We start from the raw sequence: 24,495 nt of genomic DNA, 5'->3' as shown, positions 1-24,495 counted from the left end.
AGTTTTTGCCATTGACTTTGATGAGGCGAAGATTTCATCCAACCAAGTGCACTTGATCTTATGCGTAGGCCATGTATTTTATAGATTCCAAGGCCAGAAGGGACCCATTGTGATCACTTAGTCTGAACTCTTGTGTCACACAGGCAAGAGAACTTCCCCAAAATAATTCCTAGAGCAGACCTTTCAGAAAAACATCCTATCTTGATTTTAAAATGGTCAGTGATGATGAATCCACCACAACCTTTAATAAGTTGTTCTGATGTTCTCACTGTTGAAAACTTATGGTTTATTTCCAGTCTGAATTTGTCTAGCTTCAACCTCCAGCCATTGGACTGTTATACCTCTCTCTGCTAGATTTATTATTATAGTATTTTATTATATATTTGTTCCCCAGATAGGTACTCATGGACTGTAATCAAGTCTCTACTTAATGTTTTCTTTGTTAAGCTAAATAGGTTGGGCTCATTGGGTCTATCACTGTAAGACCTGTTTTCTAATCCATTAATCATTCTTGTATCAGAGGGGTAGCTGTGTTAGTCTGGATCTGTAAAAGCAACAAAGAATCCTGTGGCACCTTATAGACTAACAGACGTTTTGCAGCATGAGCTTTCGTGGGTGAATACCCACTTCTTCGGATGCAAGCTCATGCTGCAAAACGTCTGTTAGTCTATAAGGTGCCACAGGATTCTTTGTTGCTTAATCATTCTTGTGGTTCTTTGAACCTGCTTCAAATTATCAATATCCTCCTTGAATTGGGGGCTCCATATCTGGACACAGTATTCCAGCAGTTGTCATAACAGTGCCAAATACAGAGGTAAAATAACTTTTTCACTCCTTCTTGAGATACCAGCTTTTAATCCATGTAATGTGTGACATGTTAATTTGATTTCTTTCTAGTTTTTCAATCAAAATGTCATCCAGCATCAAGTCAACTGCCTTATAGAATTCTAAGTATATTACATAGCCTTTATTTCCTTTATCAGACAAACTTGTAATCTTGTCAGAAAAAAATCAAGTTAGTTTGACAGGATCTATTTTCCATAAACCCATGTTGATTGCCATTAATTATATTACCCTCCTTTTATTCTCTATTGAGTCCCATATCCGCTACTCCATTATTTTGTCTGGGATTGATGTCAGACTGACAAAACTATAATTATTGGGGTAATCTCATTTAGCCTTTTTAAATATTGGCACAACATTAGCTTTCTTCCCATCTTTTGGAACGTCCGTGGTGTTCCAGGCTTATTGAAAATCAATATTACCAATCCAGTGAGCTCCTCAGCGAGCTCTTTTAAAATTCTTGGATACAAGTTATCTGACCTGGTGCTTTTTAAAGCTGTAACTTTAGTAGCCATTCTTTAACATCCTCCTGAGATACTAGTGGAAAGGAAACAGTTTTATCATATGATGTGACTGTCACCTGTTTTTTCCTAAATACAAAACAGGAATATTTATTGACCACTTCTGCTTTTTCTGAATTATTATTGATAATTCTATCATATCCATCTAGTAATGCACCAATACCATTGTCAGGATTCTTTTTTATCCTAATATAATGAAAAATTCCTTATTGTCTTTAGCTCTTCTTGCCATAGATTTCTCCATATGTCTCTCTGCTTCCTCTTCTATCATTCCTAATTCCTGATTTATATTAATTACTATCAACTTACCCTTTTTTTCCATTTGTTGTTTTTGTTTTTTACAGCTGCCTTCACTTCCCTGCTACACCAGGTCAGTTTTTATCCAGCACAGCTTCTTCCTCAATTGTGGCATTGTGCCTTTTCAAGCATCTGATAAGGTGTTCTTAAACAATTCCCAATTATCATTCACAGCTGTTTGGGCTTATAATTGTTTTCAGCTTGTGAAAGTGGCCTCTTTTATATATATTGCTGGTCTGGACTTCATTCTATCTGCACATGATAAATGTGATCAGTTCATGTTCAGTTGTACGTAAGTTCCCGTTAATGTTTAGTTCTTTGATCAGTGCCATTTATGGCAGTTCCATTTTTTTGCCATACTCCCTCCCCTTTTACCAACTCAGTACTTCCTAAATAGGTTATAACTGTTGGTTTTACCTGGGAATCATCCTGCCAGGTTTCAGTAATACCAATTAGATCAAATTTGTGCTCATAAATGAGCAATTCCAGTGCCTTTTGTTTGTTAATCAGGCTCCTAGCATTGTTGTATGGGCAATTAAAGATTTTTTTCGTGTATTTTGTTTCCTTGATTAAATTTGTTCTCAACATCTCGATTTTGTGCTATGTGTTCATAACTTCCTCTTTTTACCCTTCCCTTTGTTATTAGTTTAATTCCCTCCTGACTTGAGCCAGCCATTCCCTGAGGAGATTGGTCTCCCTTCTGCTGAGGTGGAGGCCATCCAAACTGCACAGCCTCCTCTCCCCAAAGAAAGTGGGCTAGTGTTTCACGAAACCAAAGCCCTTTACCCTGTACCACTTACCTAGCTAGCTATTCACCTCTGGAATCTTCTGCCTTCTGTCTTCTTTCACTCATGGGTCAGGAAGAATCTCAGAGAATATCACCTGGACATTCTTCTTTTTCAGCATGCTTCTGAGTTCCCTGAAGTCATCTACTATCTGCGAGATGTCCTGTGATGGAGTGTCATTAGTGTTGATTTGAACCATAACCAATGGATCCCTTACCGTTGACTTCAAAAGCATATCAAATCTTTGAGTGACGTCTCATGTCTTGGCTCTGGAAAAGCAGCAAACTGTCCTGTTGTTGACCCCTTCCTTGAAGAATGTTCCTTCAGTTCTTCTGATTATTAAATCCCCAACAAGGGGATTTGACACACCTGTCCTAAGGTAAACCAATAGGAGAGCAGATATGTTGAGACTCGTGACTTTTTCTCTGTTCTAAAATCTCTTACTTCATCCACAGCAAAATATATTTGCATGCTTTGTTTCCTCTTTCTCACTTGACTTTTTAAATTGACAATGACTAATCAGAGATATATCAAAGGACCTTCTGTTGGTTTTGGCATACCAAATACATCAATGAAATAATAATAATGAATACAAATCCTCTTCTAAAGGTAAATCTTCTAGTTCAGTGAAACTGTACCACAAAGCTTATGTTCTTTGGAATCACAATGTCACACTGAAAATGAAATAAGGTTGCAATTAACATAAATTCCTACTTTTTCTTATGTGTTTGTGGATTCAGTAATAGTCTTAGGAAGAAATAGAGACATATTTTAAAAGATGCAGTGCCTCTCTTAGACAAATCACAGTGGCACTTATGCACCAAAATCAGAACATAAAACATCCGCCAGCCGCAACTTGATTTTTAGCAAGAGACACTTAATATTTAAAAATTCTAAAGACATCTAAATCTGAAGGCCTTATTATCCTCCCCCTCATCCCCCACATCATGGTAGAACAACAATAACTTCACTGAACTAAATGGAATTACATTTGCATAAGGGAGAACAGAATCAGACTCTAAAAGACAAAACGCATGGATAAGGGTACTAGATGTGGCAGTGAAGTGTGTAAGTGAAATTTTTAACACATTCGGACAGTGAGTGAATAACTAATGAGAGCAGTTGAACTAGCAAAAAAAATAATTTTTTATGGCTGAGATACAAGTAGTTGTGTCTGAACTCAGCAATTCATTATTTCAGTGGAAATAATTTCCATAGGAGTGTCTGAGTTTATGGATGAGAAAAAGATAAATGGTTCCCGTTTTGTTCTGTTTCTTCAGAAAAAAAAGTCATCAGAAAGGCTGGTGATTTGAAGGTACGTTGAAAACAGAGTATCCAGGCAAAGGGCATGTTTTTGGATTATGTCACCAGAAAAAGGTATCTAGAGATACAGGATGGACAAACCATAATATCCTCTGACTCTCTGTGGTCTTGTCCAAAATAGAAAATTGTGGACTCATTTACTAGCAATGGTGCAACTGCAGACAGGGCCTGGGAATTTTTGCTTTTTTTTTATGGTTTTCAGGACCTGGTGGTAAAAATACCTTAGCCTTGTCTACATTACTATTGACACGATTTCTACCACTTCTGCAACTGCACTATTGCTGTAAAATTGCCAAGTGCAAGACAAGGCCATAGAAACTGAAAATCGCTTAGTTCGGCAAATCTCTACCTCTAGATCTTTTTCTTCTCTGATATTATCAAAACAAAACAAAAATATACTCTGTCTTGTTTACTCTGTTTTCAGGGTACTGTGAAATTTTTCTCCAAAGGTTCAGAAAAACAGAACAATTTGCCCTTTTATCATCCAGAAATCTAGTGTAGATGCAACTTGTGTAGAGGTTAAAGGGGATTAGGAGACTCAGCTGTGTCAGTCATGGGATGCTCAACTCCGATGTTTCTGGATATAAAGTGAGTGACTTTAGAGATGAAGGTGATCTTTCACCCCCATATTCAGCCATGGAAAATAATCCATTCAAAGTGCGTTAATTTCACTAACTACAGCTATTGACAGGTGGGCTGTTATACAACTTGGCTGTGACAGATATGGCAATTATTGTATTAAATGTATGTATTATTATGGGCCAGGATTACATGCAATCTTTCTAGGGGGGAGATGACAGATGTGAGACCTGAGAGTTCAACAAACTATAGTAAAAAATGTGCCAGACATGTATGGATTTTTGGACAATGTTTTAAGTGGATTTCCAGGAGAATCCCTAAAGAGAGGCTTATGCAAATTCCCCAACTCTGGTTATGTAAAAACCCAGCCTTTTGAAGCTATGCCGTGAGGAGATGGTCATTGTCTGTTGATTTCCTGTTACAGAAGGCCAAAATCAAAGACACAAGCTGTAGAAAGAAACAACTGATCTGCCCAGTCCTTGTTCTGGTTCTGAATCTAAGACTGATGAACTTGTAACCATGGGGAAAACCCAGTTATGAGTTTAAAAGGACTAAAACCTACCAGAGCCCTACACTGGAGTTGGGGGTGACCTCCTGCTAATCTTTTTTCATGTGTATAGGTTCTTTTATTGTTTAAATATGCTTTCTCTATAATGTTTTTATCTTAAGACCTAAATGAATTTGCTTAGAGGGAGCTATGTGATAATTTACAACTACAGGCAGCACACTGGTCATAGCCCTTGGAGAGAAAGTAAAGTGCAGGAGCTGGTCTTTTAGGCAGTCTGGCTTACTGAGGATATCACAGTGTAAGGTAGGGAGTGGTGCAGCCTAAAAAACCCTAGTCAGGAAGGAGTCACATGATGGTCTCCGCCTAAGAGAGGTGATGACTGGAGCCAGAAGTCTAAAGTGGGTGCCGTTGGTGGTCCACAGAGGGCAAATACAGGTGCAGTTACTTTGATACTGTAACAATGGCAACTAGCCTTATCATGCAGTATCCCTTGTTACATATGTGGAGCTAGGAATACAGTGTCCTTCTTAAATTATTGCTGGTTAGTGTTCATGATGAAAGTTTATCTGCTGTCATTTATTAGATAGAAGATAAGCACATTTCTGCCTTGACAGTTCATTAATATTGTTTACCTTCACCTTGCTAAATGGTATGGTGTAGTGTTGGAGGGGTTTGACAATCAAGAATTTCATCATACACATCAGGCAGGAATGATCTATAATACCTACTTCACTTGGCTACATTTTCTATACTTCAGCTTTGTCTTTTTTGTAGCATATTCACCTCATACTACGTCATTCATTAAATGATTCCTCATTCAATGGCTGTATTGGGAACTGCAGGAGGCTGAAAGGCGCTTGTAGCTGGAACTTCAAGTGTATATAAAATTTTAATTATGCATATTTATACTCAGCCATTTCTTAGTGTTAATGTTTCAGGACATAGTTGTGTGTCAGTGAACTTAGATCCTGTGAGGCATTTTATGGTGTTTGGGTGACCAATTCTGTGTGGTGAATAGCCATTACCTTCACAACAGGGTGGCACTGGAACAAAAATGTCATCCGTTATTAGCTCTCCTTTCCCACTAAGTAGAGGACCTACACTTTTATTCATCTTTCTCTTAGTCCTAATGTATTTAAATAACCTCTTCCTATTATCTTTTATGTCCCTTGCTAGATGTAGCTCACTTTGTACCTTAGCCTTTCTAATTTTGTCCTTATGTGCTTTTGCTGGTCTTTTGTACTCTTCTTTAGCAATATGTCTACACTGACACTTTTTGTAGAATTCCTTTTTGATTTTCAAGTAATTAAAGAGCTCCTGATGGAGCCATATTGGCCTCAGACTCGTTTTCCTATCTTTCCTTCACATCGGGATAGTTTGCAGTTGTGCTTTTAATATTGTCTCCTTGAGAAACTGCCAACTCTTGTGAAGTCTTTTCCCTTAGATTTTCTTCCCAGGGGACTTTACCTACTAGTTCTCTGAGTTTGTTAGTCTGCATTTTTGAAGTCTGTTGTCCCTATTCTACTGTTCTCACTCCTTCCTTTCCTTAGAATCATGATATCTGTCATTTCATGATCGCTTTTACCCAAATCACCTCCACCTTCAGATTTACTATCGATTCCTCCTTGTTGTTCAGAATCAAGTGTGATATAGCTGTCTCCCTGGTTAATTCCTTCCCTTTCTGAAACAAAATGTTGTCTCCAATATATTCCAAGAACTGATAGGAAATTTTGTGTTTTGCCATATTACTTTTCTGATAGAGGCTTGGGGAGTTAACGTCCCCCATTACTACGTGATTTTGTGTTTTGACTATTTGTTGTTTATTCTAGAAATGCCTCATCCACCTCCTCTTCTTGATGTGATGTTCTATATTAGACCTCTCCATAACTTAATCCCTGTTTCGTACCTCTTTTATCTTTACCCAGTAGTTTTCAACTGGTCTGCTTCTCACCTCCTTCTGACCTCAGAACAAATGTATATATTTGTGATGTGCAATGCAACAAGACCTCCCTTTTTTCCTTCCTGAACAAGCTATACTGTCTCTCCCAGTATTCCAGTCATGAGACTTATCCTACCAAGTCTATGGAGACGTCAAGAAGGCTGAGTTATTTAATGCCTGGTTTGCTTCAGTCTTCACTAAAAATGTCAATGGTAACCAGATACACAACACAATCAATATTAACAACAAAGGAGAAAGGAACACAAGCCAAAAAACAACCTTGACAAACTAAAGAACAGGTCTGATTTCAACAACATGAAATTCAATAAAGATATGTGCAAAATACTTACATAGGAAGGAAACAATCAAATGTACAACTACAAAATAGGGAATAACTGACTAGGTGGTAGTACTGCTAAAAAGGAAATTGGGGTTATAGTGGATCAGAAATTGAATGAGTCAACAATGTGATGCAGTTACAAAAAAGATGAATATCATTCTGGGATATTGTACATAAGACATGGGAAGTAATTGTCACTCTATTCGGCACCGGTGGGGCCTCATCTGAAGTATTGTGTCCCATTCTTGGTGCCACTTTAGGAAATATATGGATAAAATGGAGAGTCCAGAAGAGAGCAACAAAAATAATAAAAGGTTAATAAAAACCTGACCAATGAGGAAAGGTTAAAATAATCTAGACAGGTTTAGTTTTGAGAAAAGAAGTCTGAGGGGGGAACTTGATAAGTCTTCAAATAGGCTAAAGGCTTTTATAAAGTGGATAGTGATCAGTTGTTCACCATGTCCGCAGAAGGTAGGACAAGAAATAATGTGCTTTATCCACAGCATGGGAGATTTAGGTTAGATGTTAGGGAAAATTTTCTAACTACAATGGAAGTTAAGCTCTGGAATAGACTTCCAAGGGAGGTTGTGGAATTCCCATCATTGTAGGTTTTTAAGAACAGGTTGGGTAAACACCTGGAAATGATGGTCTAGGCTTACGTGGTTCTGCCTCAGTCCATGGGGCTGGAATTGATAACTTTTCCAGGTCCCTTCCAGCCCTACGATTTTATGAATAGCATAGTCCATCAGTATACACCACCTGTGCAACAATGTGGAAGCACACATACTTTACTAAAGGAAGGCCCTTCAGTAGTAATCTATCAAGCACAGGCACCACGTTAATAGATCCATGGCCAATTGTAGGATAGTAGGAATGGCACAACCTGGCCTCCAGAACTTCACAAAAAACAACAGGGATTGAATCCAGGACCAAGATTTTCAAAACTAGGTACCCAATGTTAAGCTCCTAAATCCATGCTTTGGTACAAGATAGGTGGTCTGAATTTTCAAAAGTATCAAACACCCAGCAGTTCTAGTTGTCTAATAGGATTTTCAAAAGAGCCAAATCCCATTAGGCACCAGTCTATATCTTTGGGCATCTAAATATCTTTGGAGATCTGAAAGTCTATAGCATTGTTTATGATTCCAACCAGCAAAGGGCCTTGGTTCATGCACACACACACACACATACCCCTCTTGCCAGGTCACTACAATGTTAAAACATAAGTTTGATGCCTGCAACTTATGTTTATGCAAAGTTGAGCAGACTATCTGCCTTAAATACAGTTATAATATGAGGGGAAAGTAACCATATGAAAAGATTTATTTTAAAAATGATGTATACTGCACTTTCAAAGAAGCAGGTTGCTTGGTTAGGGCATTCCCCTCCTACACTTACAGACAAGAATTGGAGAGGGAGGAAGTGGAAGACCGTAGGGCCACTACTATTATAATCATCAGGCAGCAGAAAACGATACCCTCTTTTTCCTGCTACAGCACCAGGCAGAGAAACACACATATGACTGCGTCAGATAGCCAACTACCAATTCAGGGGCCAGATATTTTTCTAATGGGAAGACTGATAAAACCTGAGCTACAGCCAAAGCACCCATCAGAGCAAGGACCGTTAAGCCTGGAGTGTTAAAGCAAAGGATGAATCATTTTCTCTCTGCCTCCTAACAGTGAGATAACTCTGTGTTTGATTGTTTACTAGGGGATCAGAAACACAAAGAAGTCTGATACTCTTTTCTGTTTAGACTGATTAGAACACTTAAATCCCAAGCAGCATGCTTTACAATGATAAATGCTGGTAGCTAGGCAACATTGCCAGTATATCACCTTACCTAAAGGCTGCTTCAGAAATGTCAAGGCTTCATGGACACAAGGCAAGGTGTTTATTAAAGAGATTTAAAATCAGTTGGAGAAGAGGAATTCTTTTTAAATGCCTGATTTAAAAATAAATAAATTTTTGGGTTTGGGTTATTTTTTTGTTGTTTCCAGCACAAATAGGGGAGAAGTAATCATTCTTTCCACCTGCATATAATTAAATGAGATCTATATATCATTAAGCCTACCTAAAAGGCATGATTTGCCATAGTATTCATGGCAAAAAGGGAGTGAATTTACCATTAAAATGCATTGGTTATGCTGCATATATTGCAGAAAGGAAGTTAATTTAAATTGCCTTAGTGGTACATGTCAAACTAGAGTAAGACGTTCTTTTAAGAGGTACTGATTGCACAGGACAATATATAATAAAAGTTACTTAAATTTATGTAAGCAGAGTCAGGATGAGCTCTACCCTGACATCTGGTGGTGAATTGTGGCGAGTTGTGGAAAAGAACTTCAGGGGCTGATCTTGTTTGCATAGGCACCCCCCTCCCCCGCCTAGCATGAACCCACAGCAGCCCAAATGGTCACTTTGGCTGCTGTGGGATCCTCAGTTTCTCTGTTATTGGGCAGGCAGAATACAGGATTGTTACCCTGATTATGTGAATCAAGGACAATGAAACTGTTTTTGACAGAGGGACTCGTGATCAACTAAGTAGCACTCACTAGACAAGGGGCATGGGTTCCAAAACCTAGTAAATTGAGAGAGGCTGGAGACAGGTATTTGTACATGGTATGGGCCCCTTTTGAGGGCTTGAAATGCCATTTACATCTCCTCCTTTCTCTACTGTGGAATATCAGAGCTAATTTTAATTCCATTAGGAGTCTAGTTACAGGCTGCTGAGCTGAATTCACATTGGGCCAATGGTGCACCAGCACTGAGGCTCCCCTACTACAAACTGAAATCACTAAAGAGCTAAAATCACTGTGTGCTGTGGGGGGGCCTGAAGCTATGTTGCTGAGCAGCTAGCAGAGTGGAGCAGTTTGCGGGACAACTGGAACGGCTCGTGGGACAGCTGGTGGAGTGAAGCGGCTGGTGGAGTGGCTCATAGTGAAGGCTGCAGCAGAACTCCATGGAGAGGCGGGGCAGTCGGCCTCAGATCACATAAGGTGCCCCTTAACACCGCTGTGCCATCCCCCCCGCCCCAGGCTGGGAAGTAAAACTCTGCAGATAAAGTTTTGAACTCTGGGGCTGCACTAACCAGGGACAGAGACTTTTGGGTTGTTGGACTTTTGGGTGATTTTTGGGTTGATGGACTCAAGAGACTTTTGGGGTGTTAAACTTTTGGGACTTTGGGTGATCTTTTGGGTTGCTGGACTTAAGACCCTGAGGGGAAAAGGATACTTCCAAACTTACTTGGGGGTGTGTCTTTTGCTCATGGTTTGTGTTATGAATCCTGTTTGTAGTGTTTCCCCAACATAATGCTGCATTGTTTCCCTCCTTTATTAAAAGGATTTTGGTACACTCAGACTCTGTGCTTGCGAGAGGGGAAGTATTGCCTCTTAGAGGTGCCCAGGGGGGTGGTATGTAATTGTCCCAGGTCACTGGGTGTGGGCTTGAGCTGGTTTTGCATTGTGTTATTGAAACAGGACCCCTAGATACTGAACCCGGCCCTTGTTGCTGCCAACTCAAATGGGCAGAAGGGTTACATTTTTATACAGACTGTATCTGTAATTGCATATATTAACGTAGTCTTGCATCCTAAGAGATCCCAAAGCACTTAAGAAAGTAAGAGCTTGATACTTCAAATCCTTTCTTCATTCAGAGCAAGGTTTGAATATCGAGCAGAAAATCAGGCATAGGAACACATATTGTACAACGAAGAGAAAATAAAATATTGACTAGCTCCTCATTTAGTGAACGCCATCTATCCTGTACACTTTGAGGCAGTGTTCTTTAGAAAAAAGAGTATGTGATTGTATAATTGAAGACTATATCATAATGCATAAATACAAGGGGGTGGGATTAAGGTTAAACAGTGTTTCTTTAATTTTGCAGTTTCTCCTTAATTTTGGTATTTTCCAGCTTTGCAATCTTAACAATCTTCTAATGTTGTATTTCTTTATGTCATACTATGTAGAGTGGCTGTTGCCCAGATTCTGCCCAAGGATGCAGCAAAGTTATGCTGCCCCTTTTCTGATTGCACTGTCTCTTCTGCACACGACACAGCATCGGGGAGCACTGGGCCTTGGTGTACAGATTCAGTCCAACACTTGGGCCATTTGTCCATTTGGTGTCTCAGACCCATAATTGTAACTTCAATGAAATTACATTCAGAAGGAATTTGGTTCAGTATAACTGTGTAATAATTTTACTTTTTCCTTCTGTAGCTCTTAAATAATTGTTTGTTTTGTATTTAATTATCTAATTGCACATGCAGCATAACATTTTAAGAAGTAGGCGAGTCAGTTAATTCAGATTGCTAGTAATTACGTAGATTTTGTTTGGGCCATTTATGAATACTTAACATGTTGAAACAAAATATTAACATACCATTAATGATTTTTCCTGTAGCACTGAATGTAGAGGCACATTTTAGTAATTATGGTAGTATTGGGTTTGATAAATTGATTAAATTGGTGTTAATTGATTTACCAGCTGTAGAGTATTAAAGGGAACACATGAGACGGAGACAGGGAACAGTTTGGGAAATGTACAGAATAAGAGAAATTGTGGACTACTTTATTAGCAAATTGAGTACTGGAGTTTTCCTTTTCAAATGTTTTAACTTGTTGAGCCTTCTTGGGAATGTTGGTTTTTAAAGGGAATGTTTGGGTTTGTGATTGTGATACATGTGGCATGTACTAAAAGAAATATAGCCCTCCAGAGGTTGATGAACAGTTGTTTCCACATAACATTCCAATGTGAAATTTCAGACTGACATGAACTTTGATTTTTAGAAAACATATGGAAAAAATTCACCAAACTGCTTCCTTTGAATCATAAAAAGTGCATCCTCAGGAACTGATTCCATCACTGCCTGTGTGTAGCTTGAGTGGTGACAGTAACATGACATAGAGCTATATGATTCATCTACAGCTTGGGCAAATAGGGCACTTGTGACTATAATTTAGGGTTGCCAACCCTTCAGGATTGGCCTGGAGTCTCCAGGAATTAAATCTCCAGGAATACATCCAACCAAAATTGACAAGACTACTGTGTTTGCAACCCTTCCATTTTAACTTTGTGGTCATTTCAGTATTCAAGCTCTACTAGTGTGAATACTCACAACAAATGAATGTTTAGCTCCTCTGAATTTGGGCTGAAAGCAGACTTCAAACTACATACATGCCAACTCTGAATTTTACACTCAAATATCCCGTTCCTAATTTGCACGGTTGTCGGTTGGCAGCATGTGTAATCAACCAGAGTACAGAAAAAAATACTGTGTGTCATAAATAAACAGATCAGGGTTAAGGTCTCTTTTACCTGGAAAGGGTTAACAAGCTCAGTAACCTGAGAAACACCTGACCAGAGGACCAATCAAGGGACAGGATAATTTCAAATCTCTGTGGAGGGAAGGCTTTGTCTGTGTTCCTTGTTGGCTCTGTGTGCTCTCTTTGGATCTAAGAGAGGCCAGACATGTCTCCAAGTTCTCCTGGAGTATTTCCTACTATCCAGTATAGTGAGTATTAATTAGAAAGGCGGATTAGTCTTATAATTTAATTTCTACATTTGCAATTGTGTGTTTGCTGGAGAAATTCTTTATTTCTGTTTGCTGTTACTCTGATTATTCTGAGGAGGAGGGAGGGGAAGTCTCTCCAGTTTTTATAAGTTAGACCCTGTATTTTTGCATCCTGGTATGACAGAGATAGTGTACTTTCTTTTTTTGTTCTTTTAATAAATTCTTTTCTTTTCTTTGGACTTGGTTAATTCCTTCTCTTGTGGAGATTCAAGGGAAGGGGAGGGGGGAAGAGTGAGTTCCTCCTGAGGGTGATTCACAGAGTTGAATCGGTGTGTATCTCTCCAGAGTGGCTAGGAGAGAGGGAGGGGGGAAGTGGGCTGCTTCCCTGTGTGTAGAGATTCAAGGAGTTTGAATCAAGGTATCTCTCTCTCCGGAGCAGGCTGGAGAGAGGGAAGGGTGGGGGGAGGGGAACTGGCTGTTTCTCTCTCTCTGGTGAGATTCAAGGGGTTTGAATCTGGGTTCCCCAGGGGAAGCTTGGGGAATAGGCAGTGTGTTACTCACTTAAAACGTAACTGGTGGCAGCGAGAACCAGATCTAAACTAGAATTTTAGTTTAGAGGAGTCCATGCAGGTCCCCATTTTGGAACCCAACAGCTCTAAGTGGGGGTGAGACCTATGACACTGTGTTACTAGCATCACTAAATAACAGCACATTTTTAAAAACTTGAACTTGTTTTTGCTAATCCAAAAAAGAGTTTGAGGCATTTGCAGAGCCTTAAACTTCAGAAGGCTTGTAAGTCCCTAGTAAGAATGAAAGAATGTTTGAAAAATATTATTCCGAGAGAGATTCTGTGTTCCTTTGGTTAACTCTAGAAATAGTTTTTGGGTTGCTGCCTGCACATAGGGAATGAAATCCTAAATAGTGATGACAATGGCCTGGATGAACAAATTATACTGGTGTTTAGTATAAAATGATGGAGGAAGGAAGAGTGTGACTGAGAGTGTGGAGCTATTGAGATGGGCCTATAGGGAGAAAGCAGTGACACAGGATGAGTCAACTTTGTGCCTGTTGTGTTTGCTGTTGTTCAAATGTTCTATCAGATGTATATTTTGTTAATTAATGCTTATGATACTTGTAGATCAAGGTAACTCTAGCAAAACCTCGTGTATCAGGCTATGAAAGAAAAATACCATTTTAAAAGTACTTTTTCTCTATTCAGCTATTTAAAGGAAATGCGTTTGCAACTCATAGTTGAAGTAACATGCTATGAATGACTCATATCAGTCCAGCATTTAAAAAAAAAGCGGTAAGGATCAGTTTGACATTAAACTGTATCTGCTTAAGTAGTCTTGATTCCTTATGGGAGTCTTAGTTTGGGTGCTTTGTGCCCCCATTCTCTTCCATGGGCTGGGCTCCTGGGCCAGATATACACATCCCATGATTTTGTTGGATGGAAATTCTGATTTTTTGTTTCTCTCTATGAAAAACTATTTTTCACATTCTAGGCTCTTCAGAAGTTTTGTTAATATTTGTTTGTGTTCTCCATAAAACTATTTAGGCTGTCTATTGCCTTTGAGAGTCTATGCAGGTTGCAAACCACTGGGCATCTTTTTTTTTAAACTGTGTATGAGTAGCATTTACCAGTTGGGGATAGAAGCAGACAATTGTATTTCATAACCAATATGTCTCAAGTAACGTTAAGAGAAGTGCAAAAAAAAATCTGAATAAAGAGCTTATATTCATACTTATAGTTTATATACGAAACAGGGGATGATGATAGGGTTCCCAACAGCAAATCTGAAAAATTGGGACAGGGGTGGGGGGTAATAGGCACCTATATAAGAAAAAGTCCTGAATATCGGGACTGTCCCAATTATCAGGACATCTGGTCACCCTAGATGATGAGGATTAATTGGCTAATCATTGCAAAGTATTTTGGAGATTTAAAGTATTGCGTAAATCCTACCAGGTGGTATTATAATACATACTTTTTTTCCTCAGGCTTACATTTTATGGTACCTTCTTCAGTTCCCAGAAAAAGAAAGGAGCAAATAATTAAGCAATCAATTTGCAAACACCTAAAAGATAATAAGGTGATAAGTAACAGTCAGTATGGATTTGTCAAGAACAAGTAGTGTAAAAACCAACCTCATAAGCTTTCTTTGTCAGGGTAACAAGCCTTGTGGATAGGGGAGAAGTGATAGATGTGGTATATCTTGACTTTAGTAAGGTTTTTGATATGGTCTTGCATGACCTTCACATAAACAAACTAGGGAAATACAACCTAGATTGAGCTACCCATTCCAAGAGAGTAGTTATCAGTGGTTCATAGTCAAGCTAGAAGGGCATTTCAAATGGGGTCCCACAAGGATCACTTCTGGGTCTGGTTCTGTTCATTATCTTCATCAGTGATTTAGATATTGGCATGGAGAGTACACTTACAAAGTTTGCTGACGATACCAAGCTGGGAAGGGTTGCAAGTTCTTTGGAGGATAGGATTAAAATTCAAAATGATCTGGACAAACTGGAGAAATGGTCTGAAGTAAATAAGATGAAATTCAATAAGAACTAATGCGAAGTACTCCACTTAGGAAGGAACAATCAGTTTCACACATACAACGTGGAAAATGACTGCTTAGGGAGGAGTACTGCAGAAAGGGGCCATGGTGGATCACAACTCAATCTGAGTCAACAGTGTAACACTGTTGCAAAAAAAGCAAACATTGTTCTGGGATGTATTAGCAGGAATGTTATAAGCAAGATACAAGTAGTAATTTTTCTGCTCTACTATGTGCTGATTAGGCCTCAAATGGAGTATTGTGTCCAGTTCTGGGTGCAATATTTCAGGGAAGATGTGGACAAATTGGAGAAAATCCAAAGAGGGACAAAAGCAAGTAAAGGTTAGAAGATTGAAAAAACTGGGTTTATTTAGTCTGGAGAAGAGAAGAGAAGACTGAGAGGGGACATAACAGTTTTCAAGTACATAAAGGTTGTCACAAGGAGGAGGGAGAAAAATTGTCCTTAACCTCTGAGGATAGGACAAGAAGCAGTGGGCTTAAATTGTACAAGGGCAGTTTAGGTTGGACTTTAGGAAAAACTTCCTATCAGGGTAGTTAAGCACTGGAATAAATTGCTTAGAGAAGTTATGGAATCTCCTGTAACCGGTCGGACTCACCCCTGCGGTGCCTCCTGCTGGTGACTGTGGGGAATTAGCTCTTTCCAGCCCACGAGCACCCTCTGCAGGCCGGTGATCCACCTGTTTGCTACTGGCCCCGTGTCCCTCCCAGGACCCCAGTGCCCCTTTAACTGGGTTTCCCCCTCCCAGGGGAACCCCCACCCCACTATCCCCACTTTGCCTCAGTGTTGGCTACTGCCCAGTCTCCATCTAGCCCCCATTCACTGCGGCAGACTGCAGTATCCGCCACTCATCATCGGCAAAGGGGTTCGGACCTGCTGCCTTTGCCTACCCCTAGGTTGCCCCCTGCAACCCCCAGTACCTTTTGCCCTGTGCTAGGCCGCAGCCTGGGGTTTTCTAGGCTGGAGCTTCCCCAGCTCCTCAGCCTTTCCCCAGCCCTGCTTCACCCTAGGTACCTTGTCTAGCTCCATGCAGCCAGGCCCATCTCCCTCTGGAAACAGAGAGAGAGTGACTGGGCTCCTGGCTCACAGCCTTTTATAGGAGCCAGCTGTGGCCTGATTGGGGTGTGGCCCTGCTGCGGCTACTTCCCCAATCAGCCCAGCTTTGAGAGCAGCAGCTCTCAAACCCTGCCAAGCCGCTTTTAAACCCCTTCTGACCAGGAGCAGGGGTCCACCCTGCTACATCTCCATTATTTCGAGGAGCAGTGGGCGCTGTCCAGGGTTCTCTGCTCGGTGTCCCCGTCCGGATCCCTTCTTATGACCCTTTGACCACACTCCTGTCCCTGTTCTTTTATTAGTTGTCCTCCGCAATTAGTGGGTTTCTGCGGCCCTGTGGTACCTCCCCTTAGGCTCGGGGGGGGGGAATCCATTAGCATGGGGCGGGCTTCCGCCCGCCCCCTCTCCCGGATAACCCAATAGATACATCTCCATTATTTCGAGGAGCAGTGGGCGCTGTCCGGGGTTCTCTGCTCGGTGTCCCCGTCCGGATCCCTTCTTATGACCCTTTGACCACACTCCTGTCCCTGTTCTTTTATTAGTTGTCCCCCACAATTAGTGGGTTTCTGAGGCCCTGTGGTACCTCCCCTTAGGCTGGGGGGGGGTTCCGTTAGCATGGGGCGGGCTTCGCCCGCCCCGTTTCCCGGAAACCCAATAGATACATCTCCATTATTGGAGATTTTTAAGAGCAGGTTAGACAAACACCTGTTCAGGGATGTTCTGGTTAACACTTAGTCCTGCCATGAGTACAGAGGGCTGGACTAGATGACATCTCGAGGTCCCTTCTAGTCCTATGATTCTTTAACTGAATATTGTAAAAAATAACTGCATGCAATTTCAACATGAGAGTAATCAAGGCAGGAGTATCCTGTGACCACTTTGCTAACAGGATAAACAGAATATTTGTCAGACAATTCCTAGCTGATGATGGTATAGGTTTATTTGTATTACAGTCGTGCTCAGAGACACTAATTGGGATTGAGGCCTCATTGTCTTGGACATAAACACCAAGTATGAGATGGTCCAAGCCCTGAAGAGTTTACAATCTGAATAGATGGTAAAAGAGGTTACATACAAGCAAAATGTGAAAAAGTACAAAACTTGATGTCTTTTGTTTACTAGTTCCCTCAGACCATTCTCTCATTAGTTTGTGTGTGTACAAGTGCCCCAGCAAACCTGCTCCACCACAGTTGATCCAAAATGCCCTTCCTTCTCTTCCCCCTGCCTTAAGAATTATCCTCCATTTGATAAACACGAGGAGCAATCAGTATGTTTGAGAGGGGGAGGGGAGAAGAAGGGGAAGGAGGTTCCTTTTCTATTAAGACCAGTTCTGTAAGGTAACTCCTGAGTGTCTAAAGGTGAGCTCTCCCCACATGCAACTACAACTGCTTCAGGATTACTGCTATAATAATGACACATGCTTTAGGTAAGCTTTTTAATGTTGTATAACAAACTGCAGTGCTAAGTTTGCACAACCATGTATCATCTACTCTGATCTACTCTCCAGGCTCCCCATAAACTGAAGGTTTTTTATCCTCATTACAAACCCCAAACTGCTAGAGAGCCTCCTGGCATGTACCCCTGCAAACTCTGCAGCCTCCTCCCTCATCTCCAGTCAAGGGGTGATCAAACTTTTGCCTTAGAGACTTTTAGGTAAACTTGTTTTATGGTTCAAGAAAATAGCAATAAACAAAAATACAAACATCTAGGCTTCATTCAGTGAAACCTTAGGGAGCCGAACAATCACCATGACTGCTGACTATCACAATAATTAATTGATCTTATCCTCACCTGGCTCTTGCATGTATCCTGGGTCTTTTCCAGTCTGGCCACACTGTTGGATGGGTGGCTTCCTCATGGCAACAGAGAAAGATAAGACAATGATGCTGATACTACTTGACCTATCTGTTGTCTTTGACAGTGTTTTGACTATGTATCCCGACAGAAGTTGAAGGAGTATCACTGAGCTGACTTTGCTCATTCCTTTTCAATGGATCCCAAAAGGTAATGACATGCAGCTGCTGCTGCTCCCACAGAGCTTTGACATGGAGCATCCCCAAGGGTTCTGTTCTGTCCTGTCCCAGTTCCATCTTCACATCCACAAATGACTCCCAAGGGAAATTTTTCTAAGCAAATTCAGACTTCATCAAAAATGTTTCGAGTGTGTTTAGGGACATGTTTTTTTCCTGTTGACCAGGCTAAGGAGACAAACATGAGCTGTCATCAAGGCAGGGAACCCGTGCTTCTGTACTAAATAGCACTAGGTTTCCAAGTGGTAAATATGTAAACGTTTTGAGAATGAACTGCACTTACAAAAAATCGTCTGCTGCTATTATGAACACGTATCACTTACACATATGTAATTTTATCATAGATGCTGACGCTTTTGGCTTGATGTCTGAAGATATGAGAAATATGTTGGAGGAGAAAAATAATGGCATTCTGAACCTTGACACCAAGGGAACGGAGCAGATATCTCAGTATTCAGACGTAGTTACCATAAATCGGTCAGGTATTTCTGTCAAGACATGTGAATGCTAACAGACAGCTAGCAGATGTGTCACATCACATATTGCAGGCTGCCTTTATTTCATTATACTTTAAAGGCTTTAAAGTAAATTCCTGGCCCCAACTGAGGATGATGGCACTTTCTTCTACTCACTGCATATGAGTGACAAGTGGAGACTGTGACAAGTGCATTGACATATGATGGGATCTTGCATTCTTTAGACCAGAAGGGAGAATGGTTAGAGGCACTTTGACTGAAGTGATCAAAATTATGTAGGGTCTATTCAATCCTTCCTGTTTACCCTGTTAGCTAGCATCCGAATAAGGAGACTCAGTGACATGAAAGGGCTACGTACTTCAAATAAACGAAAAGAAATAGTGTTTGATGCAACATATAGTCGGCTTCTACAGTTCATTGCCACAGGATGGAATCCAATATCACAGAGGAATTTTTAAAAGAATGGGATCATTTACAAGGATTTATTGACTTTGGTAGCAGTGATAGAAAGGGAATCAAATCTCATCTTACAAGCTATCACATTAGGAAGAAATTGTTCTTCCACATTTTCTTTCCTGAATCCTATCTACAACATTGCACCATCAACCACATTTCTGCTAGTTGTGGGGAAGTGTCTTACTTGGAAGCATTATGTATTGGCTACTGTTGTATGTAGGATCCCAGGCTAGGTGGATAAAATGGTGGTTACAACAGGAAAAATTAATGGTCCTTCATTCCAATGTGAACACTAGAGCCGTGTGTCTCAACTGGGGGTCTGCGCCCCCCTGGGGGTCCATGAGCCCTTTCAGGGGGTCTGCGGGGCCTTGCAGTTGAAACCTGGTACCCCAAACCCCGGTGCCCCCTGTGGGGCTGAAGCTGTGAGTGGCATGGGGCTGAAGCTAGCAGCCACTCCACTTACCTCCTCAGCTCCCAGCCCCCTCTAACTGCTCACGCAGCTGGTAAGAGCTGCCCAGGTGGGGAGACCCGGCCCTGGGGATGGCAGAGCCCTTGGGGAGCAGCCACCGCAGGGGGAGCTCTCCTGGCACACAGCCCCTAACTACGCCTCTCCCTACATCCTGAGCTACCCCCCTGCCCACACACAGCCCCTAGCTGTCCCCCTCCCTGCACACAACCCCTAGTTACCCTCTGCCTGCACCCTTAGCTACCCTCCTGCCCGTAGACAGCCTCTAGCTACCCCCTGCCTGCATCCTGAGCAGTTTTCAAACTTTTTGAGCTGAGTCTCCCCTTTGTGTTATATTTTTGGTTGCTATCCCCGCACAATCCAAACAGGTTGGGTGGCCTCCTGAGGTGAGTCAGGGGGTGGAGTTGGCACGCCCTCCCTGACTGTGTGGAGCTGGTCCAAGCCCCACCAGCCCTTGCCCATCCCCCCCAAATAGAAGTCAAACTATGCCTATGCCCAAGGATCCCCCCCAGGCCCGGAGCCCCAAGTCCCCCCTTCCCCACCTCAGCAAGAAAAAGGTTGAGAACCCCTGAACTAGAGTGTTTTTGAGACATTCATCTCAAAGTAGCCCAGTGTGACACTGGGTGTACAAATCATCTGAGTCACATGAGTCACCCAGGCAACTGAGAGGATCCAGGCTAACCCTCTGTTTTCCTGGAAACTGCAGGGGGGTAAGTGAAGGGTTAAGGTCTATGGTGAATATGCAGATGGGCTTAGTAGCCAATTTAGAAAGGTGCTGGAATTAAATGAGAAGGAAGCACATAGGTTCCAGTCATGAGGAGAGTGGGTTAAATGAAAGGGTAAATGGTGCACTGCTGCGTGTACCCAAGGAGAGAGCCTTTTCGTTTGTTTGAATTGCTATACTCGGGAAAGGGGAAGGCCATTGTATTTGTTAAAACCTTTTTTTTTTTAAATACTCCATACATGGGAAGATTGAAGCTTTGTTTATCAAGGAATTAGCCTTGATTCAGTCACTAATGTAGCTGTGGTGTTGGTTAGAATTGCAGCTAATTCCAAGGCTGTAGTTTGTTTTGGTTTAGATATGAAGGCTGTTTGCGCTGCAAGCAGGGCCGGCTCCAGACCCCAGCGCGCCAAGCGTGCGCTTGGGGCGGCATTTTGCCGGCAGGGCGGCAGCCGGCTCCGGCGGACCTTCCGCAGTCATGCCTGCGGGAGGTCCACCGGAGCCGCGGGACCAGCGGAACCTCTGCAGGCACGTCTGCCAGAGGTCCCTCGGAGCCGCGGGACCAGCACCGCCAGAGCGTGCCCCGCGGTGTGCCGCCCTGCTTGAGGCGGCGGGATTCTTAGAGCCGCCCCTGGCTGCAAGCTCATATTTGAACATCCAACATTACAGACTTTTGTGGGCTTCCCCACACTGGGAAGGGACACCATGTTAGAACATGACCCTGAGAAATCAAGGTAACTAACACAATGCTAAATGTGACTAGGCACTCAGTGTAGACAGAGGCTGGCATGTTGAATGTCACAACTCCATTGTCAACACGAGGTTAAGTCCTAACATGGTGAGTTTCTCAATGTAGGCAGTCCCTGCAAGAATATGGATGCTTACCAAGATAAAGGCTAAAAAACAGAAGGTATTTTTTTTAACAAGGGCACGCTGAACTTCAGAAAACAAAGCAATATCTCTGGCATAAAGTGGCAACAAGGGAAAAAAACCTCATAATGGAAAAATACTTTTCTGGCCATCTAGTTCATTTTTGAGAGATGAAGAACATCTATCTAAGATTGCACAAGATGCAGGAAAGAGATGGATGTATGGTATTGTAGATGAACATTCAGGTAGTGGTAATCAGAATGGTGGGGGGAGGGAGTCAACAAATTTCCTAGAGTAATCTTTCCCCTCTCGGTTCCCCAAAACATCGAACTTATTCTAAGGAATAGGGAAGAGTTTGTTCTCTGTCAATCAATAAATGAATGTAGATAGAATTGTAAAATAAAGCATGATTTACTATTGCAGAATTTAAGAATATGGGGAAGAGAGCCTCTGTAAAGAACTTTAGAGTGAGTACTAGAAAAAAGTTTGGAAAATGTGCTGAGCGAAATATGAGCAAAATATTCCAGATAAAGGACATTATAGAAATAAGCAATTGCACTGAAAGAAATAATGGTGGTAAAGTTTGTCATCCTGTTGAATTGAGAAAGTTATTTGATTGTACTATGAGAAACAGCAGCAAATTCTGGGGAAGTAATGTCAACCTTTTGAGTGTGATATGTGTTAACATTCCATTGTTTAATGGAATAAAGCTACACGGCAGTTGTCATGGAGGATAGGTAGTGAAAGAGTTAAGGAATAACGCTGTTGAGCCAGATCCATAAATAGTGGAAGTCGTTGTAGCAGTTTCTGAGCAGAAATCCATCTGAACAGTAAAGCTGCTTAGTCTAGCCTTAAGTCCTCTTCTGTGTTTTCTTCTCACTGTGCAGGTAAAACACAGGCATAGCTCCTGAGAGGGGCACAGGGAGCCATGCAGTGGGATTCCTCTATTCACAGATGTTCTGTGAATCATGGGATTGGAACTTCAGTTCCAAGTGGAGTTGGATTGACAGCTTTTCAAAATCATGCCTCCCTCTGCACAAATCCTCTCCTGTGAGCACAACATTCCTCGGAAACTGCCATTCCAACCTTGCTGACTCTTCTGAACATTTCACCTGATATTTGTCTCTTGTGCTATTGTGTATATTTACTGTTTGTGTGTCTATTGCTCTCCCTTTAATCCCTTACCCTCTTCTGCTCCTTTGAAAACAATTAAAAAAATCATTCCAATAATCTATAGAAATTTCATCCTGTTTTCCTTGAACAGATTTCAGTTTCTAAAACATAAACTACAGATGCTACTGTTGACTTGTGTTTTGAGCTGGAGGGGTCCTTTTTGCAATCTCCTGAGATACTTTCAGATCATGTTCCTTGTGATTGTTTTGTGTAGGCTCCTCTTTGCAGACTTTAGTACCCTTGAGCATTGCAGTATTTGTTTCCATTTGTTTTTGTTTTGTTTCCTCTCTTTTCCCTTTAGTGTTTGCCACAGGGCCGCCCAGAGGATTCCAGGGGCCCGGGGTCTTCGGCAGCGGGGGGCCCTTCCATTCCAGGACCCGCTGCTGAAGTGCCCCGAAGACCCGCGGCGGGGGCCCCCCCGCCGCCGAATTACCGCCGAAGCGGGACCCGCCGCCGAAGTGCAGCCCGGTCTTCGGTGGTAAGTCTGCGGCGGGGGGCCCCCGCCGCGGGTTTTCGGGGCACTTCGGCGGCAGGTCCCAGAACAGAAGGGCCCCCCGCCGCCGAATTACCTCTGAAGACCGAGCTGAACTTCGGCGGCGGGTCCTGCTCCATCTTCGGCGGTAATTCGCCAGCGGGGGGTCCTTCCGCCCCGGAGCGGAAGGACCCCCCCCGCCGGCGAAGACCGGGAGCGAAGAAGCTCCTGCGCCCGGCCCCGCAAGAGTTTTCCGGGCCCCCCGGAGCGAGTGAGGGACCCCGCTCCAGGGGCCCCGAAAAACTCTCGTGGGGGCCCCTGTGGGGCTCGGGGCCTGGGGCAAATTGCCCCTCTTGCCTCCCCCTCTGGGCGGCCCTGGTTTGCCATGCAATTTTTATTTATGATTAAAGAAAATAATCCAACAAAAGAGGAATCAGCCTACAGGAAATCAGTGGAGAAGCGGAACCTTTTCTTTCCTTAATAATAACAATTAGCGCCCATAAAGCCCACAAAGGAAGGTTAAGTATCATAATGTCTATTTTACAGATGGGAAACTGAGGTACAAAGAGGTGACTTGGCCAAGATCACACAGTAAGTCATTGTGGTCATTAAGAGCCATACCTAACCCCCAGTACAGCGTGCTATCCATATTGAACCATATTGCCTTCCTTTAAGTGCACATTAAAAGTGCTGGGCTGGCAGCTTGGGAGCCTGAAATCCTCTGAATAGCCACAGACTAGATAAGCATGGACAGTGATATATCAGCCTTTCCCCATTAATATGCCCCAGCCCTACTGTGAAAGGCCCACTGACAGATCCTTGGTGGTATAGTCAGCATTCTTATTAATCTTTTGGGTCTCTGCTGAGGCTACCAGGGAGGATGCCAGCACTAATTGTGTTGGGGGTTTTGTATGTGATCTGGATACCTGCCCATTAGGAAATGAAATGAAAGCACTTGGGCTTTAAGGGAATATGTTAAGGGAAGAAAAACAAGCTGTCAATTTTAATCAGTGCTTCATTTATATTTGTCAGTGGGTTTTTTGGTACCAGAATTAATTCTCTTAAGCCCAAATTCTGAAGTCTGAAGAAAAATATCTGTGGACTGCAGTGGGAGATTTGCATTCATAAGGATGAAGTCAAGACTAAGAGCTGGATGCTTCCTCCCTCCAATGGTGAAACCAGTGACAGACAGTGAAGGGGGAAGGAATACTCCATGTGGATCCTCTCAAGGAACTCCCCTGTTTATTCAGTCAGGGGAAAAGGGTTGCCAGCTGCTTGCCTGCCCCAAAGCCCATGGTTCCCCCCAGAATCAGTGGAATGCCAGAGGCATCTTTGAGGACATCCTGTGCCTCACTCTGTCTGTCCACTCTGTTCCTTGTCCCTGGCAACTTGTCTGTGATGCAGGCCACGACTAAAACCACAACCTCTGAGAGTGTCCTTCAGTGTTAGCAGCAGAGTGGGAGTCATAACTGTGCTGGTGCACTTGGTTGGAAGCCTCTCCCCATTTTCTCATAGCGTTAGGGCAGGATTCCTACCAGCACTCCGAAGTGT

General features: G+C 42.3%; 1 long non-coding RNA gene across 1 annotated transcript; it reads left to right on the top strand.

The window, feature by feature from the left end:
• Positions 1 to 2,603: 2,603 nt before the first annotated feature.
• Positions 2,604 to 22,478, top strand: LOC120397407. Its single transcript, XR_005593780.1, has 3 exons — positions 2,604 to 2,825; positions 18,655 to 18,792; positions 22,187 to 22,478. It is a non-coding gene; the product is annotated as an uncharacterized LOC120397407 (long non-coding RNA).
• Positions 22,479 to 24,495: the final 2,017 nt, after the last annotated feature.

Source organism: Mauremys reevesii, linkage group 1 (assembly GCF_016161935.1).
Source record: "Mauremys reevesii isolate NIE-2019 linkage group 1, ASM1616193v1, whole genome shotgun sequence".
NCBI classification, from domain to species: Eukaryota; Metazoa; Chordata; order Testudines; family Geoemydidae; genus Mauremys; species Mauremys reevesii.
Note: the sequence above shows the minus strand (reverse complement) of the source record. Positions and strands in the feature narration are given on the sequence as shown.